This window comes from Vanellus vanellus (assembly GCF_965231255.1).
Source record: "Vanellus vanellus genome assembly, chromosome: 6".
NCBI classification, from domain to species: domain Eukaryota; kingdom Metazoa; phylum Chordata; class Aves; order Charadriiformes; family Charadriidae; genus Vanellus; species Vanellus vanellus.
Window position 1 is genome coordinate 23,911,067 of NC_138911.1, and position 18,568 is coordinate 23,929,634.

Here is an 18,568-nt window from a genome sequence, read left to right on the forward strand (position 1 = left end):
TTCTGTATTTCTTGATGCTTTGATTAATTTTGTTGATAACATCTTGATTCTTTACCCCAAACTTGACTACTATAAGCTGCTCCCCTTTTGCCAACTTTTAGCTGTCTTTTTAATAGTAAAACTTTGTAGACTATTCTACCTTACTTGTTCCTTAAAACAATACATACCTCTCAAATAAGAGGAAGCTATAATTTTTTTAGACAGAATTTCACAAAATCAAAATGCTTTATACACTTCACCATGTCAAATATTAATTCCTTAATCTTATAGCTTCTGTCTTTCTTGTACACTGGTAAGTGTGGAACTATTGAGAAGATAATCTTATAATCTTCTCCTTTTCCATTTTGACAGTCAGAATTCAGTTGTAATTTATTATATATTCCAATCAGAAATGTAACCAGGGATCTTTAATGCGTGGATTCCTAGATACTGGCTTCAAATGCATCAAATTTTAGAGTGACATCTAAGATTCTGGGATTTACAAAGTAACTGAACTATCCTTTCTCCTGGTTCTTACAGGGTGAACATTCTTTCTAAATATCTTGTCCGAATACTCAGAGGTCTTTGTTTAATATGCTCAATTCCCATATGCTCTGGACTGACCAATTGATCCATTGATTTGCTAGTTGAATATTTTCACCCGTCTCCATTCCATTCAAGCAACTGAAATTCAAAAAATGTCTGCAGTTTCTGTAATGAAACATGCTAATGGCTTAGCATTGTAGGCTCCCCATCCCAGGGTCACCTTCACATCTGTTATGCTGCTGGAAATTACTGTCTGTCAGGCAATCTCCATTTCTATTTGACCTTTTGAGTCTTTTCATTTTTCCTTGAATCAGAACTAATAATGTTGCTCAAGCTACTTGGAGGTTTCAAGGGTTGGCGTTGATCAAGAGAGTTATTGCTACAATCAATCTGTGTGTTATCAGATTCATCTCCCATTGGTAAGGTTTAGGCCTCCCACTCTCCTTTCCACTGCCTGGAAGAGTTATACCTGTGGTAACCGTTAATCCTGATTGCGTGTGGGTTTGTGCTTGGAACAATCTTCCAGCATTGAAGGAGGACAGTTTAGGTCTTACCAGAAGTCAGCATAGGCTTCGTGTTGTTTTAAGGGGATGCATTGTATGTGTATGAAAAAGATTGGTATTTACATGCACAGAAGTGGTAAGCAAGCACTTTTCCAATCTAATTCTCCAAACATTTAAAGATTATTCTGTTTTGTTTTGTTTTGTTTTGTTTTTCCATGTAATACAAATGCCAAGAAAGCATAATATGGCTTAAAAACAGAAATGTGGAAATACATTTATTCCTCATAAAAGTTGAATATGGCAGTGCCCGAGGTGGTGTTTCATTTGCAGATTTAAAAATTTTCTCTGAGGATACAAATTCCAAGGACGAGGATACAAACTCCAAGTTGCTTTTATCTTGTCTTTCAAGTATTTAAAGGAAAACCTACCTTGCATGTGTTCTTCTCTCATCTTGCATGGTGTGTGATTATTTCTTCCCCTAACTTAATCTTCCCTTCAGATATTATTCTTCTGACAAACTAATTACTAGATACACCTAAACCAAAACATCTCTCTAACTTCTCCATGCATGGCACAGGTACACCATCTTCTTACAGCTCTGTAAGATGTGATGCTGTGGTTTCATATCTCATTTCTTCCACTTTTTTAAAAGAGGTAAATAACCAAAATCAATAACAATGTGAAACAGAGTGGGTGAACAGAGCAGGAGAACAACATTGTGCCAATCAAAGACACAGAAAACACCTTTGTACAGCATTTTTACTGAATTATCATGCTGAGAACTACAAAGGAAAGAAAAATGTTCTATTCCTACAATTATTGATTGTAGACTCACTGTGTTTTACTTTTGGGCAAAACATTTTTTTTGACTAATGGTTTATTTATTGAAGGATTTGGAAGTGAGTAGTGGTTAAAATTATTTCTGAATATTGGTCAAATTCAGGCAAAATTTTTAGATTACAAAATGAAGGTATATTTTTGATCCATTTTTATTTTTGTTCTGAACAGGTCTCAAAAACAAATGGATCTAAATGTAGTGTAATAAGAATAAAAAGTATACTCCTGATAGTCTGAAAGCCAATATATATATAATTTAACCTGAAATTTGGGAGGGAGACATTATAAGAAAAAGCAAAATGAATTTCATTAAAAGTTATTTTGATCAGCCTTGGATCAGAAATAACAGTTTATATGCACATTTTCAAGTTGGTCACATAGCACTGCTCTTGGGGTATACATAATAGCCCTCTACTTTTGATGGACTTCAGGGATAATAAAGCATTCCAGATTCTCTAGCTTGGGCAATGACCAGTCTCAGAGTGTTTATTTTGTTAAATGACCCTTTGTTTGCTGTGCTGCTTTAGTAGTGACTAATAGAAACAATACCAGCTCCATAAAAGACCTTTATCTCAAACAAATGTTGGCCTAACACATGAAACATAGATCTATACTGGATATGGATGACTGCAAATAAATATAAATGTGAAAGTGTAATAATTAAACTCAAGGACATTCCAGCTATACACTTGTAACCTCCTGTTTATGTATTTTTCATCCCAGCTCAATTTCCAGGCTAACAATTTGCATGTCTTTTGACTATCAGTTGACACTGACTAGAAGTCTATTTTGAGCTCTCTATGTGCATTGGTCCAAATTCTGAGTGCTTACAGTAAGTTTAGAAACTAACGGTATATATGAATAATGCAATTGTATTTCTTTTAGACCACCTTTTACATTTATTGTTACCTCTATGTGAGAATGTACTATACATCCATTACTTTCATTAAATCCATTGGAGGATTTTCAATATGGTCTCCAGCAGATCAAATTAATAGCTTCTTGTGTGCCTAATTGATCGTTGTCATCCTCAGATCATAATTTATTGTTTTTAATTATACCACTCCAGAACTATCATAGGCTCTTGGGCAAATTGGTGAAATTCAACCATAAGATTATATTCATATTTTTTTACTTTCTGTCCTAGCCAATTCTGAAATTTCAGGGTAGGAATATGCTTTTACTATTCATGAGTAATTCAGAGAATAATTCATCTATTGAATATTTGGAGACTTAAAAATATATTGTCCAAAAATAAGCTAAGTATTTGTACTTCTTCCATGGTCAGTGAAGAGATATCTAATGATCTTAATATAGTTGGAATGAGCTATCCTCTGGAACTACCTATTACACACCATCAATCATAAAGGGAGCCAAAGCAAACATCTAGCACTTATACATCTAAGTTTCATATATCTATCATCCTTTTATACTGTGAAAGATTTGGGGCCTTTTTTTTTTCTTCTGAAAATCTAAATATATTATGACTTAATCAACTATTTTGGAGATGCATTTCATAACTCAGAGGATTCTAATGACATTTTTCATTTTAGAGATGCTAATTTTCCTGTTAAGTTTATAAGTGATTGTAATGTCTTTAGTTATTGTTCTACTACTTTTTTTTTTTTTACCCTGAAGAAAAACGGTGTTTCAAAAATCCCCAAATCGTTCTAGTGGGTCTCTAGAAGAAACCTTATTCTCCTCTGGTATGGTGGTGATTTAAGTGTGTCTGTCTATCATAGTCGTAGCATATTCATTACCTCTCGTTGGCTGTGCAGAGTTCACAAACGCACAATGTGCAGGAATAAATTGCTGGTGACTCCCTCTTAAACTGTTCAGGTAGAATGAGATAACAAAGAACTGACTGAGCCAAACATTTGGGGTCAAACACAAAAATGAACTACTTTATGATGAATAGTCCCACTGTGTTTTCAGAAGAATGATTAAAATCAAAATACTTTGAAAGCAGTTAAAACCCAAACCTTAGTTTTATTTCAGTATTCACTAATCTTTCCCCAAATACAATAAGACAAAAACTTATTACATTCCAATTTCTGATAAAACCAGGATGTTGTTTCATGCTGGATGCTGTTTACTATTTAATTTCAAAATCTTTACTGAATCTCTGCTTGATGTATTATTATGTGAGATGAGAAATCCAATTTTTTAAAAGGAAAAGTTTTCATTGGATATTGAATGTAGTGAGGTTGGCAGGTCCTCAAATGATGCAGGAAAATAGAACAAATAAGCTCTTTTGAAGAGCTAAATGATACTTGAAATGTAGCCAAGACTTTGTTTCCTAAGGCATACTGAATGCAAAGGATGTACTTAGTGTGTACTTAAACATGTAGCTGCAAACAAATGAAACTTCTGCTGTTTTAAAACCGTAGTTTGTTTATGCTTCTTATATTTGAAGTGCTATACCTTATTCTAGTTATTAACATCATTATTTCTGCCTGTGATCTTTTCTGTCTTAGTGAAAGAGAAAGTTTTCAGTAGCTGTCATAAACCAGCAAGTTTTCTTGCAAGAGAATCTAAATATATTTCCAGAACAAGCAGCCCTATCAGCTATTCCTGTTTGTTGCAAAGTGAACTTTCAGGTAAATTATCTTTAGACAGAGAACTCGAAGTCTAGAGGAAAATGTTGCTATTTTCTCACTTCTTGTGTTCCAAAAGTAGCATCTTATGTTCTACTTTTAAAATAATGTCCATAGACTACTAGTTTTGTGGCATGGACAAAAGTCCAGTACCTGTAGAAAGCATTAAAGCATCCAGCTGCTCTTCTTCACCAACTGGATGGAAAAAACAATCATGACAGAGACAACAAAAAACCAAGCATGTACATACTCCAAACAAAACACTATAGCACAGAGTCAGCTGGGTCAGTCAAAATGTTCTTTCTCATCTCACTTGCAAAAATAACTGACATAAATGGGTGAGGAGTCTTCACACATTCTCTTTTCTTGACTTCCCTCTGTACCAACTAACAATAATAAAACTTTTCTGCACCAAAGGGATAAGATAAATCCATTTGTCTTTATCATGGTTTCAGAAAATATTGTCACAGGGACCATAGAAAGAATTGTAAGTGAAGGAAACTAATGACCTTATTTCTCAAAAGCCACTGAACAGACATCAGATAGTAAAAACATGTCAGTTCTGAATTAAGTGACATCTAAACCACTAAAATTCTCTGAAGAACCTCCCAGAACAAACAACATTCATCAAGTTATACTTTTTTTGAGTGTGAAATATATTGCCTTAGAATGGTCATCTGTTTCTGGATGTTTTGACCTTCTACTTCTTGCTGGAGGAGTTCCCTTTAAGTACAAGTAACTGAAGGTGCAAGTTAGCTATGTCTTATGTTTATATTTCTGCAGTTCACACTTTCCCTTCCAAGAGCTTATGTATAAAACTATCACTGCATGCAACTTCTCTCCTGAAGATGATTTGCAACCTTAGGCAAAGAAGAAATACATTTATATATTTCATTTGCTTGTTTGTGTTGTTCATTTTGGGTGGGGGAAATCTTGTTTTTCCTTTCAGATACCTGTCTTTGATCTTCAAATTTAGAATACTAAGTTTTGGGAGGAGAGTAAAAACCTCATTTCCTCTTCTTTAAAATGTTTTAGGCAAGTTTCTTATTACCATTTTACTGTTTTCCTTGGTGCTAAAGACAGTCTTTTTAAAGTGCAAAACCCCATAAATCCAATTTTACATGTACAGACTCAGTTGTTAATAATTGATGTCCGCGTTTGTTTAACTTAGTGTTTTCCATGTGAGGTGTTTACACTGAATGCTACAAATAAGCAGCTTCTAAATTTGGATTCATTCTATTCACCTTTTCAAGAATTGCAATGTAATCTGTGCAAAGTCTGATTCCTTAGATTTGAGGTTGTTTTTTTTCTTTAATATCCTCTTCTGCTAGAAATGTATCCAGAACATAGCCTTTGAGATCTCTTAACCCTTCAATCCAGATCATTTGGGACTATACACTCAGTTTACCTGCTGTTTTTATAATAAATGTTGTTTTGATAATAAATGAAAATTCACCTTCCTAAGAATTTTGACCTGGTTAATTAGCCCAAGTGCTGAATAACAAGGGCACTGTTTATGGACTTGCTATGGACTATGTTACTTGTAATGGACTTTGGCATCCATTATCATTGTTTGGCAGACATGCATAATTGTGTATTAATAGATTATAAAATAGGTGAGCTGATGGACATTTAGAACTGCTCGACAGAAGCATTTAAATGATTTTGAAAGTTTGGTCTTCACACCAGTTGAATATACACTGATTTTCTAAAAGTTTTAAAAAATATATAGCTAAGTACCTCAAATATTTGTGAAACAAAAGTTATCAATTAGTCAAATCTTAAAACTTCCTAAAAATGGAGATAAAATTATTTTAACTTTTTAATAAATTGGCAAACTTTAGGTACCATGAATATCAATGAAATAGGCATTTTGTAAAATTCTAGATTTCAGGCACCACTGATAAGAAGTCAAGAGACTGTTTCCCTAATTATGAAATCATTAGAACTTCTTTAAATAATTATGTTGTAAAATAATACTGCTGCTGAACATGATCTTCCAAATATTTCAAATTTTGTTCAGACGTGAATGGCTTTGTTTCAGAAAAAAAAATATAATAAAAGCTTTCCATTCAACAGGCTATAAGAAACAAGAAACAGCTGTGATGAATATATCTTCTTCAGCTCCCTGCAGCTTCATAAAGCATTCCAGGAAAAAGAAAAAAAATAATCTTAATGCCCGAGGTGATGTAGGAAACAAGGTCCTTTGAGGGGAGCAAATGAGCTTGGTATTAATTGAGGAAAGCTGTGTCTGACTGGAGCGGAACAAGCAACAGTGGAGAATGCAACTATGGGAGAATGAATATTAAAGATTTTAATATTGTTTGTATTCCCTTTCTGCCTGAGTTCCATCTCTGAGTTTGCACTTCTTTCTCTCTCATATATATGTGTTTGTGGTAGGGGCCATGTGTAAGGCTTTTTTTTCCTCTTTTAAGATCAGTACATTTTTATTTTGTCATAATTTATTTTTGGCCAGCTATCAGCTTGATGCACCAACTGGTAAAGGCCAAGTGTGAACTTGCTTGCCAACATAGCTTATGTATTTCTGTCAATTTTTGCCTGCTGAAAACACTCCTTTCTGCAGCAGCCAGTGACAGAGGGAACAGAAGCCAAGAATCAGTGATCAGATCTTTCTTTCCAAATTGTATCATGTTGCACATTTAGAACCTAGAGACGAGGCAGTTTATGTATCTCCATTTGTAAAAGACAATGAGATTTAATTGGATTATTTAACTTTTATTTCTGATTATTTAAAGGTTTATGGACAGAAGACAAATTTCATTGTTAAGAGCATGATAGCAAACAAATCACAATATGAACATAATATAATAATTCTTTTTATTTGGATCACAGCAAACCATAGAGATTAGACTAAAAGTTTTGAAATGTCAGCTTTTCAAATCTGGTACATGTTCTCATCTAATTAGCATGGAGTAGACTGGGGTATGTGCTACCTAAATGTAAGATGAAGTTCTGAATTTGAATGAAGCATTGTTTGAAAATATACAACCCTGCAAAAAGCAATATTACTAAATCCACAGAAGACTTTGCACAGATTTCTGTTTATCATGAGTTCTGTATTTGATGTCCTCAAGAGTCCATTTTCTGTCCTAATACAACACCCGTTATAGATATGTTTCTTCTTAGGAAAACTTCTAAGTGTGAGATGAAGAATAAATATATGCTATTTAATACTGTTGACAAGAAAGCTGATAAATTATCTCTCTAGTCTGGAAAGTGTTTTTTTTTTAAACTGTGTCTTTTTTTTCTGGCTACAGCACCTATGTGACTGGCAATCAAATTTTCTGTTAACAGGAAAACCATTGTTTTGGTTTTTATTTGATATGACATTGAAACTCAGATCCAAAAAGTACAAGCTAGATTTCTTCAGCCTTACACACCACGTTAATAAAAATTCTAAAGACTGGTTTTTTTCCATTTGTATACTTATAGCTGTTCAATGTCATTAATTTCAAATTCTGACCTCTTCTGTCTCACAGAACCTATACACCTCAATGGAAATTCAAGAAATCAGCATTATCTTTACAACTGAAATCTTCACTAATAATGACATAACTGCAAAAATGATAACCTAGCTTACTTTCCTATAGTTTATCTTCTCAAAAGTGGCTTATTTTTTTAAAGAAATGAAAAATTAAAATGAAATTGTGCATTACTCTCTTAACCTAAACATGTTAGAATCACAGGGAAAAAAAAAAAAAAACCAAACATGTTCCAGATCCACTCAATACAATAATGCCTATATAATTGTTCAAAGCTCATCTCTCACTTTTCTATGTTGTGCAATTTTCTTAAAATAATCATGCATTTAGATCATTGTGTATTTTTAGCTGCGTTGTGCTTTACGTCAGGTTTCACTGGTTGCGATGCAAGTGAACTTACTTTGTGTGTTGGCAGTAAGACAAGTATCTCTGGAATATACTTACTCAGTGACAGCACAGCTTTCCATTTTTTTTTCTTCCTCAATATGTAGATCAATTTTTAAAATTATGAGACATATCCATATTGATGCATATGACTTTATAATGAAACAATGGATAAAACGTCATGTATGACCCACTCTTTGTACAATGAGAAAAGAAAGTCTTTGTAATGAAAACACATACATTATTGCTTATACATAATGGTGTAATCAGGGAAGGAGAAAATGAAAAGAAAAACAAGTGTCAATACAAAAATATTATGATATTTAACATTTTCTGGAAATTTGCTAACTATGGACTATGAGTGGTTTCAAAGACATTGCAGGGTAATAACTGATTAACTTCCCTAATTGCATGGCAAAATGGAATTTCTGAAAAGCTAGAAATTGGGTTTTCTGTTTTAATGTCATTAAACTTCATGCAAGTCAGAAATTTGAGTTTTAATGGGAAATCAGACATTCCTAATTTTGAAGTTGTCCTCAACTGTCTTGATATTTTTTTAATGATTTGATGTACCTAAAAATTCTGATGCAACTCAGGTAGGTTTCTTAGGCAATTTGTCAGAAGAAAATACACATTATGGGTTTTCATTTTCTAGTATGTAATCCTATTTCTGACTGAATATTTTTTTTTTTATTTAAGCATTAAACAAATGGTCTAAATGTTTTCATGCTGTGTATCACTTGAACGATACCTTTGGTACCAGGACTGAGCGATTGAGAAAATGTAGGTGAACAAAGAAGAAAAGTTGGGTTGAGATTGAAGGAAAACAAAGGGTGTCATCTGAGAAAGCAAAGGATCTTAGAGTGGGGTATAGTCTTACTAGAATTTGATAGAGGTATTGAAAGGTATAAAAGAGAAATAGAGAAGGATTTGGGGGTCTAGTAAAATAGAAGACAGATTGAATGAGGATAGGAATGTGTTTAAAAAGTATAGGCATAATATATTTTCTAACTTTTAAAGCTCTTCAATTAATTGCATATAATATACATATATATAATACTGAAATCATTGTATGATCATTTGCAAAACCAAATTGCTCAAATACCTGGCTCATTGCTGATAATTAAGAATTTGCATGCCTGATGTATTTAATTATTTTGGTAGGATTTACTTCTAAAATACTCATCTACTTATTTGCAAGACTGTCTAGTATGAGATAATTTTGAACAAAATTTAAGATTGGTTCTCTTCCCAATCCCCCAAAACTTATTAGAGTGAGAGGCTACTTCCAAGTTAGTTTATCTTACAGAAAAAAAAGGATGCATCTGACACACTGGATTTATTTGTGATACCCAGATTTGCAATTTATAGCTTTTGGGGAAGTCTACACTTGTACTAGTCTTTCTTTTGGTCTTTCTATAAAGGTGGACTTATAGTTCTCACCTCTTTTATTTGTTTCCTCTTCTTGCTGTTTTGGTCTTTTTGGTGGTTTGTTTTTATTGTTTTGGTTTGGGGATTTTTGTTGTTGGTTTTTTTTTGTTGTTGGTTGGTTGGTTGTTTTTTTAAAATACCTTGTTTTATGTAACTAATATTTTTTCTGTCTCTAATAATTTTTAAGAAAATTCATTTTAAAAATTATTTTATCCAGAATAGTCATAAAATAGTTAATTTTAGGAAGTAAATCTCTGGATATAATTGAAAATTTTTGTGTTAGAGAATCTGTTTTGTAGTTGCAGATCTGACATGGAACTACTGCTTCCTTTGGATTAATTAATTTAATGAGACACATCATGTTCACAGAAGAATTGTTTTCTCTGGTTATAATTATGCTTCATTATCTTTTAACTAAATCAACATTTTTCCCATCTTGCCTTTTTTCTATCCGAATTAAGCACTAAAAGAACACAATATTTTTGTGGTAGTCAAATACTGGCTGAATATGAGAATTCTCAGTTTGAACTGAATCCTCAGCCTTGTAATGCAGAGAGGAAGTACTTTGGGGCAAGGAGGTAGGATCAGGTGGCTCCCACAAAGGAACTCAAATTTTTTATACTGTACCCTGTGCATGCAAACAACAGAAAGGCTGAGATAACCTGTTCAGCTGTGTATGGGAGCAGCACTGGCACAGGCTGAGAAAGGCCAAGCATGTCCTTCAACTGCTGCCCAACCACTGAGGTTGCTCGCCAAGCTCCCAAGAGCTCTCCTTGAGTTCTCTTTCTGTGTAATGATGAACCAGCGTGGTTCAGGGCAACCTGCTAGATCAAAATGGATTAAAAGCATATACAGGCTCTTTGCTAATCAGTTGTAATTACTGCCATGATAAAACAAGTTCCAGCATAGTGCTTCCCCTGGGCCCAATTCACCTTGGCTTCCTTTTTTTTGCAAGTGAACAGTTCCAATAAGAAAGGTGTATATAGGTTGTTTGTAATGGTCCTCTCCTGGTAGGTAGGAGATGCAGGCTCAAATCTCTTAGGCAGGAAAGAAAATTAAACCTAAAAATCTGCTACATCATATGCACACTTGAACTGCCAAACAACCATAAAAAAGGCAAAACCATCAATAACTATTTCCCTCTTAAAGAACTTATGCCGGAATTACCTGGCTTTGTGATCCTGCTCATGATTACATATGAATGTAGGACTAAGATAATTAGCCATATCACAACAACTGCAGTTAGAAGCACGGTGGAGGCATAATTCTAGGTGCTTAATAGTTTAACAAGGTTTTTCAGAACTTTTATTTAATTTTAAAAATTTCATACAGGCCCTATTCATGACTAATCAGTGTCTTTTTAGTCTCCTGTTAATGAAATGAAATGATGAAATTAAATTACAATTTAACCAGCTGCACTGATTTTAAATCAATGTGCTTTATCCCTCTTTAATCTTCAGAAAGCTTAGATATCTATTTCTATGATTATGTTCCTTAATCTGTGCACTATAATGCATATGGATGTGGAGGTTCTAAGAAAACTATGTAGTAAGGCTCCTGTACTGTAAAAAAAAAAAAAAAGGTGATCTCCTCAGTCCCAAAGGAAAATACTGCAAAGCTCAATGTTGAATATTTACACGTAAATCAAAATTTGGGAGCTTTTGCCCTTCCCAAAAGGTCCATAAGTATAAATGATTTATTAACACAATACACTTATTAAGATTTATTTGCTAATAAAGAAAACTCTTCTGCAGCATTACTAACTGGAACTGAGATTAGATGGATGGAGGACAGTAATCGATAGTGCTCACTTGTTCAGGAGTTTAAGACAACATGCGTATCTAAGTGACAGATACAAGAGAGCTAAGACATGAGTTACGAACAGAAGCAGAGTACATGCCAATGCTTTACTTTTCATAAAGAACAGATTAATAAAAATGTTTTAACTGTCATCACTCTAAAACCAAACAAAACCTATGCTAAACATTTGAAAACACCCATTTTTAGATTAATTCATTTTCTAACTAATAAATATTATTGCTTTCTAATTTCTGTTGCCAACTGTTTAGTAGCACGCTGCTTATTACTTATAATAAATAACAATTTTTTACTAATAGCTTTTTAATGAGTAATAAATAATTGCTCCATTAATACAAAAATGCATTAATTTGTTCTACTCTTGAACTCATTCCTCTCCTGCTTTCTATGTGTGTATTTAAAAAACATGGATGTTTGTATTATTTTTAAAAATGAAAACAATCCTGAGATAACTATCTAATAGATACCTGATGACAGTTTGATACTCTAAGGGCACGAATATGATGCAATTTCTTCTTCCATCTTTATTACTATTGATATATCATGAAATTACTTACTTTTTCCATGTTGAATTTAAATTTTATTTACCATATTCATTTGGATAGAAATAAAGCAAATGGAGATCAAAATATCTACTTATTAAGCCATCTCTCAATGGATGCCTCGCTTGAGTAAAAAATTACCATTCTGTGATAATTATTACATATATGGAGAAAAATTGCTGCTCAAAATCCATAAAATTTTAGGGTAATTACATGGTATTAAAATATTTGGGCTAAGAAATTAAAGCTATAACTACTTTTATCACAATCAAATCTACACAAAATTTGCTCATTTTATTCTTTATGTTGCCCCCTCTTTCTTCTCCCCCCCTCCCCCACCCCCCTGTTTTCAGTTAATCTTCATTCAGATATAGGGCCCATTAATTTTGCATTTTATGCTGAATTCCACTCGTTCTTCCTCCAGTACACGAGCACATTCAGAAAGATTTAATATCTTTTTACTTCAGCTGAGATACTGAGAATAAATGGAATAAATACTTCGGGATTTTAGTTTGTGAATGGATTTTCTTACTAAAGCAGAGGAGAATCTGGGTGCACATTTTACCTAAGATTAAACTTGAAACTTCAGTGGTCTTAACTGGTACACAGCTCTGATTAAGCTCTATGCAGAGAAGTCTTTTTGTTATGGGAATATGTTTTAAGATATACTTAAGATGTAGATGTAGAATTCTCTTCAGCTTTAAGCTCTGAAAAATCATGACATGAGGCACATTTGTGCTGCAGTTGTATTAGTATCATCTCGTTAAACTGGCAGCTGTCCTCAGTGGTACAGGATAATGACATGCAAAATTTTTTGTTTATTCTTGTTTTCTGAAGACATATTGTGTCTCCTATGGGGCGTTATTTTCCAGTATTTTTATACCTATAGAGTAGTTCTGTCTCTAGATAAATACTCCTTGTGACACCATGTGCCAATTCAGGAATGGATTTTATGCCTACAATGAGAATTGTGTTTTTCTTTAGGGAACATCTATGGATTTACTTTCCTCTGCTCTTTTGTGGGTTTTTTTTGTTGTTATGTAAAGAATATACTATATTCCGTCAATTGTTTCTAATCTCACCCCAAATTATTCTGTAGAAATATAACCTGTTTCTTCCACTGACTAAACCCTTCTGCTCTATATTGAGAAAAGTCTGTGTATATAAAAATAGTCTTTGAGGTGCATAGCAATTTTGACAGATTTACTAAGTGAAGACCCTGATTCTGATGGCTGTTTTGCACATTGCTTTATCTAAATCAATATAAACATGATGATGCAAAAATTGGCCCAGGACTGGCCCAGCATCTTTAGAATTTCTTGGAAATATTAAATGTAATCATAGTTCTAGCATACTCAAACTTGCCTTGGATAAACAAATACTGAATGGTATTCCTATAACTTGTCATCAAACTGACTTCTTAAACATTAGGGACTGTTTAACTTTCCATATAGTGAGGGAATATGAGAGATTGTTCCAAGCCAGGTTTCATCCATTGACCATCATGGTGAGAGATGTGGCTTGTAAACTCTTCTAAGAGGCTTAGATGTGGTGCTGCGCTAACAGGGGCATGCAGCTTTTGGACAGGTACTCATTAGAATCATAGAATCATAGAATCATAGAATCAGTGAGGTTGGAAGGGACCTTTAAGATCATCAAGTCCAACCATTAACCTACCCTGATAAAAACACCACCACTCCTAAACCATGTCCCTAAGCAGCTCATCTACCCTTTTCTTAAACACCTCCAGGGATGGTGAATCCACCACCTCTCTGGGCAGCTTATTCCAATGTTTAATAACCCTTTCAGTGAAAAAATGCTTCCTAATATCCAATCTAAACCTGCCCTGACATAACTTGAACCCATTTCCTCTTGTCCTATCACTTGTCGCCAGGGAGAAGAGGTCAGCTCCCATCTCTCTAAAACCTCCTTTCAGGTAGTTGTAGAGGGTGATAAGGTCTCCCCTCAGCCTCCTCTTCTCCAGGCTAAACAACCCCAGTTCCCTCAGTCGTTCCTCATAAGGTTTGTCCTCCAGACCCTTCACCAGCTTTGTAGCCCTTCTCTGGACACGCTCCAACACCTCAATGTCCTTCTTGTAGTGAGGGGCCCAAAACTGAACACAGTACTCGAGGTGAGGCCTCACCAGTGCCGAGTACAGGGGGATGATTACTTCCCTAGTCCGGCTCGCCACACTATTCCTGATGCAGGCCAGGATGGTGTTGGCCTTCTTGGCTGCCTGGGCACACTGCTGGCTCATACTCAGCTGGCTGTCCACCAACACCCCCAGGTCCTTTTCTGCCAGGCAGCTTTCGAGCCACTCCGCCCCCAGTCTGTAGTGCTGCATGGGGTTGTTGTGACCCAAGTGCAGGACCCGACACTTGGCCTTGTTGAACCTCATGCCATTGGCCTCAGCCCATCTGTCCAGCCTGTCCAGATCCCTCTGCAGAGCCAATCTACCCTCAAGCAGATCAACACACCCCCCTAGTTTAGTGTCGTCTGCGAACTTACTGAGGGTGCACTCGATCCCCTCATCCAGATCGTTGATAAAGATATTAAAGAGAACGGGCCCCAGCACCGATCCCTGGGGGACACCACTCGTCACTGGACACCAACTGGATTTAACTCCATTTACCACCACTCTCTGGACACGGCCATCCAGCCAGTTTTTTACCCAACGAAGAGTATACCTGTCCAGGCCATGAGCAGCCAGTTTCTCCAGGAGAATGCTATGGGAAACGGTGTCAAAAGCCTTGCAAAAATCCAGGTAGATAACATCCACAGCTTTTCCCTCGTCCACCAAGTGGGTCACCTTGTCATAGAAGGAGATCAGGTTTGACAGGCATGACCTGCCTTTCACAAAGCCATGCTGACTAGTTAGGAAAGGATTGCTGAGGGTTTTGTTATAGTCAGTGGCCTCATTGGCCACAGAGGCAACGAAGTTACAGAATTTAAGAAGCTAAGGAAAGTAATAAAGGAGAGGAGCAGATTACAGGACTTCAGGGAAGCAAACTTCATATTGTTCAGGGAAGTAGTGGGCAGGATCTGTGGGAGGCTGCTTTGAAGGGCAAAGGAGAGATGACTGATTTTCAAAGACAAACTCCTTATAACACAGGAGCAGTTTGCTCCGTTGTACAAGAAATTGTGCAGGTGTAATCAGATGCGGTCTGGATGGTTGGTGAATTTGTCACTAAGCTCCAATGCAAAAGGAAACCATTATGGCAGGGATGTAGCCAAAGCAGAAGCCTGAGACAACCAGAAATTATAACTACACAATCAGGAGATACTCAATATTAGGTTGCCTTGAATCTAGTAATAAACTTTTTTGAAGATGGCCTGATCTGTCAGTATTTTAAGCACTTTAATCGCAGTAATCTCTACTATCCTGAGATAGGTCTAGATACATATGTACATGTATATGCACACATCTAGACACACACATATATAAAATATACACATACATATATTCACTTGCAACAATGGAGACATGGTACCAAGAATAAACTATAAGCCTCCTCCAGATAAGCAATGGCAGAATTAAGACATTCTGTTCATTAATCTGGTACCCTGCTGTTGTATATGTTGTAGAATATAAATATCACCATTTATCATATTTCATCTCAGAATGTATCCCTTAAGATTTTGTCCTTATAATAATGAATAAAGGCGGGGATTCCAGGGAATCACAGTTCTTAAGATATAAGAAACTTTGTATAACATTATCTAAATTTACTCATGGGTACTTCATATTCATTTGCTCTATTACTATGACTCTTCTGAAACCTAAATAACTACTTGGTTGGTGTTTACCTACTATGTCATCTTTATGGACAGTAATCTTTCCCCCCTCATTCTATCCACTTTTATTTTGCCAGGCTAAGCAAACAAAATTCTTCTAGTTACCACTTTTGTAGCAGCTTCTACTTTCTTCTGATTATTTTAGTAGTCATGTCCCATACCTGTTTTATTTTGAATTCATCTTTCTTTACTAGAGCTGATCAGAGCCTAAAATGAAATCTCATCAAAGATTTTTGAAATGCTATTAAAACTTCTGATTGAAACACTTTCACCTGTACATGCCAAATTCTTTTCAGTTTTCTTCACCATATTATACTGGCAGCTCAGCATCATCTATACATTGAAAAGTACTGTGTAGCCCTTTTCTTCTACCTGATGTCTGGTATTACTTAAGAACTCATTTTATTTACCAGGTATGCCGCCTTACTTCTGTATAACTGAATTCCATCTCTTTTATTTCAAGTTACTCATTGTTTCCTCTTATGAAATTCTGTTCATCTGACATAGGTGGGTGATATCACCAATACATTTTATCAATGATATGTTATTCTTAGCATTGTAGTTTGTAAGTGAAATGACATAAAATACTGTTTCCAGGCTAATCCTCCAAGGATCGGCAGGATGTTATGCATCCTCTTACTATATTCTTTCTCTGATCATAAAATTTCCCCCTACCTTTCAGTTCATCTACAGTCCCAATCTTCCCCCAACCCACAAATTAAGTCTAGTATAACACTATAATGACTTCCTTGCTGAAGAGCTGATAGATAATATCCATATTACTGCCCCAGTATAAGAATTCACATCTGGCAAAACCTGTTTAGAACTATTTCTGCTGACAGTGATAATCAAAATAACTCCAACACCAACTGTGTCTATCACTTTGAGTCTTGGGGAGTATGTTAATAGCTGGCAACACACATACTGATTTTTTTTCCTCCATTCACTCATTGTTGGAAAGAATGGGGAAAAGAAGTGTGACACAAAATAGAAAGATGACCCCCTAACTAAAAATACCTTTGAAACATGCTTCATTAAAGAATTGCTGAACCCTTTCATTATTCAACATCACCTCTGAAAGTAACAAAGAAACTGGCAGGAGTCCAATTCTGCAAATACAGGTTGGATACTGAATGCAAAGCTTCCATTTGAAATACTAATAATTAAAATTAATAAAGACTCTTTAATACAGTCATTAAGTAAATCCAAACATCTCCAGATCTTTTTCTTTCTCTTAATTACTTATACTTCATTTAGAGGTTTTATATAATAAAACAAGCATTTTTTTCCCTTTTCAAAACCTGGACAAAGTTGAACAGGTTTCTTGCATTCATAATGGACTGGACCTAATCTTCCTTTCTGAAAATTCTTGCTACAATTGGTTTTCTTCAAACAAATATAAACTAAACAGTCTGAAACATCCTTCTAGAGGAAAACTCGGTTTATTCGTGCTTCTTAAAAAGCAGTTAACTCTTACATCACTTAACAAAGTCAAAAACAAATCTCGGAGCTCAGCAAGCATGGATGTTGAGAATGAAAAAAGAAATATGGGGAAGTACTATGCTAGGACAAAACCCGGGTCAATTTTGCAGGCAAAAATTGGGCAAGTGAAATAGGTAAAATGTTCTGCATATTAGTGATAATTGCTGGTGATGCTCAAAGCAGGCCAATGTTCTGAAAGCTTTGTTTTTCCAATTTCCTGCACACTGCTATGATATTAACCCAGCATATGGCTACCTGTCGGAAAATATGTTGGACAAAATTTCTAGTATCATCCACACTGCCTTGTAGCTCAACAGGATTTTAATCTGCTCTTCTGAATTCACGTGTGACTTCAGTGACAGAAGGAAACATCAGTCTGACTAATAAAATTATTTTTATCATAGATCGGCCCAGGTCGGAAGGGACGTCAAAAGATTATCTGGTCCAATCTGTCATAGAAAAGGGAGTCTAGATGAGATTATCTAGCAGTTTGTCCAGTGTTTTGAAAACCTTTAGTGATGGGGACTCCACCACATGCCAGGGGAAGCTGTTCCAGTGATTGATTGATCTCATTGTAAAAAATTTCTTTCTAATATAAAGATCAAAAGTAAAGAGCCACAACAATGTAACACAAGATAACACAAGAATGAGTTAATACCATCAAGGATGAATCACCTCCTGACTAGAGAGGTTGCCTAAACATAACCTAAAGTAACCTAAGACTAATTAGCATGGTAAAAATCACACACCTGAGAGGAGAACTTACATGGTGCTGTGAGACCGCCTCTGCATAATGAACTAGCCACTAATCGGAGCATGCGCAGAAGGGCATTAGTTATATGACAAAAAGGTGATGAATGAACAAGTTTTGCATAATTTTTCTTTATTGTAAGGTGTATAAAAATCTGCAACCCCTCTGAAGAGAGGTTCTAGCATTGCAAACGATCACCTTGTGCCACTTTCTGTAGAGACCTGCATTAAAGGTTAGAAGGTGGATCTCAACTCTGTGTGTGCTCATTGCCTCCTGCACACTGGACACAAACCTAAACCCTTATTGAGGGACAACAAAACCTCTCCCAGTGCAACCTGTACTCATTGCCCCTTGTCCTATCTATGTGGTTTCTTGTGAAGAGAGAGCTTCTGTCCTCCTT